This window comes from Pinus tabuliformis, chromosome 5_1 (assembly GCF_031772625.1).
Source record: "Pinus tabuliformis cultivar Carrire ecotype Pingquan chromosome 5_1, CPIR1, whole genome shotgun sequence".
NCBI classification, from domain to species: Eukaryota; Viridiplantae; Streptophyta; class Pinopsida; order Pinales; family Pinaceae; genus Pinus; species Pinus tabuliformis.
Window position 1 is genome coordinate 2888247 of NC_142305.1, and position 2962 is coordinate 2891208.

A 2962-nucleotide genomic window follows, 5' to 3' on the forward strand; every position below is an offset into this window, starting at 1 on the left:
TAATACACCTCCCACCGTTTCGGTGTTAATACACTGCTGCATTTTTAATATAACGCTTGTTTTTTAATACACCATTCCACCACTTTTATGCTTCCAGGAATGTTATGTTTTTAATACACAAGTGTTTATTAGTACACCTCTCCCACTCCCATTTTAATACACCGATGTGTTTTTAAATACACCGCTTTTTGATACATGTGTTGGCCTCCATATAACTCGGTTCACCAAATCGCCCATATACGTTGAGCCTCCTCCATATACACCTTCCCATAAACCCCCTCTCCCATATACTCCTTCCCCCATATACACCCTTTCCCAAATATACCCTTCCCCAATAATATCTCTGCTCTATACAGATCAGATTGTAATTTTTTACACCAGAAGTGCATTTTTTACGACCAGAAGTATTTTTTCTATCAGCAGAAGTATTTTTTTAGCAGCAGAAATTTTTTTCTCCACAAAAGCACATTTTTTCCAGCAGAAGTATTTTTACGGCACACAGATTTTACAATGAATTCAATCATATCCATTGTGGGAATAGTTCTCACTGGCAAGGAGAACTATCCTGAGTGATCCCGGATGATAAAACACACCCTCATTTTCAATGCGTTGTGGAAACGAGTGTGTATTGGAGACGGAGACAAAGAGCCAAAAAAACCTACCTCAGACAAAGAGTTCGCCATTTGGGAAAATAAGAATAGAAAAGCCTATGCATTAATTGCAGCATCTGTAAGTGAAGAGGTGAGTCGCCATATTTCGCCATTTTCAAATGCTTTCAAAGCCTTACAAAAGCTGAAATAACTCTATGACTCACATTCTGCACTTGAAGTTGTTGAACTCATGATTAAACTCTTCACTCTTGAATTACAAAATAATGATCCTCTTTCTCTTGCATCCGAAATAAAATCTATAATGCATGATATCGAAGCCACTAAGGTTAAATTGGATATTCCTCTTATCACTTTTCTCAAGGCACTTTATCCTACTTACTCCAATTATCTTGAGTAATTGCAAGGAAATCTCAAAGATATCACCTTTGACTCTCTTGTGAAAAAATTTGCTGAAAGAGAGAAAGCTTCTGGAAAGAAGACAACCCCTGAATCTTCTGAAGAGGCAGTGTGCCTTGCTCATAAAGAAAAGAATCTTGCCCAAGATTCTTCCAGAGGAAGAGGTGGTCAAAGAGGAAGAGGAAGATATTTCAGAGGCAGGGGGGTAGACACTCTCAAGGTGAAAAGTCAGATTTGCATTGCATACACTGCAAAAGAAATGGATCACATGATGCCTCTACATGCAAGTTACCTTGGGACAAAATTAAGAAGTAAAGAAATCAACCCAAAGGTAAAACTAATGACACAGACAAAGGTAAAGCACCTAAATCCGCTTATTATGTTGTGGCACAATGTAATATCAGAGTAAATGAAGACTTATTTAATGCTTCACTTGCTTCTTCGAAAAATGATTGGTTGCTTGATTCAGGAGCAACTTGCCACATGACTCATAGAATTTTTTTTTTTGAAGAATTTACTGACAATGTTGATGGAGCAGTATACTTTGTAGACCAATCAAAAATCAAGCCATCAGGGCTTGGCACAATCAGGCTTAAATTGCCTGGTCTTCCATACTTTCTTCTGCATCATGTTCTATATCTCCCACAGCTGAAGAGAAACTTGCTGTCCTTGGTCCACATCTGCCAACAAGGTCATTCCATTCATATGTTTGATGGCAAGCTTGCGGTGAAAAAAACATCTAACCACTCATTTGTCATGAGGGGAATAGAAGAAGAAAGGCTTCTCAAGCTGCAAGGTACCTCTGCTCGTGCACAACATTTCTCATACAATTCTCCTTATGAAGAAGGTACACTTCCATCAAGTTTATTATGGCATGCTAGATTTGGACATTTGAACTATGACAACCTCCGCTTGTTGAAGAAAAATGGTGTTGTTGGTTTGCCTACAATTCCTAGGAAACTTAAGCAATGTGATGCTTGCATTCTAGGAAAGCATAACAAACAATGTTTTCATGATTCACATTCAAGAGCACATAGAAAACTTGAACTCATTCATTCAGATTTATGTGGTCCAATGCCTATTCCTTCTGCAAATGGAAATAAATATATGATGACATTTATTGATGACTACACCAGAATGTGTTGGGTTTATTTATTGAAGAACAAATCTGATGCTTTTCAAACATTCAAGAACTTTCGTACATGGATTGAAAATGATGCACAATCTCATATTGGCTCTATTCACACTGATAATGGAAAAGAATACACTTCAAATGAATTTGAAAACTATCTTTGCCAACATGGGATCAAACATCAAACAACTGTGCCTTATAATCTGTAACAGAACGGTGTAGCTGAAAGAATGAATAGGACAATCTTAAATATGGTGCGCTCCATGATGTTTTTCAAAAATGTAAAGTTGATGTTTTGGGCTGATGCAGTTCTATGTGCTGTATATATAAAGAATAGATGTCCATCTAATGCTATTAGAAACAAGACTCCATATGAAATGTGGTATGGGCACGTTCCTTCGGTAAAGCATCTCAGGGTCTTTGGTTCCACCTGTTATGCCTTGATACCAAAGGTACATAGAAACAAACTTGGTGCAAGAAGTCATAAGTGTATGTTCCTGGGGTATTCAAACACCTCCAAAGCATATCGTCTCTATGCTGAAGTCAATAAAAAGTTTGTTGTATCTAGAGATGCAATCTTTCTTGAATTATCCTTTAAGTGATGTGATTGATAGAACTGGGAGACTCAATCTTGATTCGGTCCCAACTCATCTGAGAAAGGTCCCCCAAAGTGGCTGATAAAGACACTTGAAAGTGTTCATCCTAATGAGGTTGGAAAGACAAGAATTAGAAATTAAAACCGGCAAAGTGGAGGTGATGTAGATGACTTTGATTCACCTGTTGATATGGATGTTTCTTATGATTGTGAATTGAATTTGTCTAC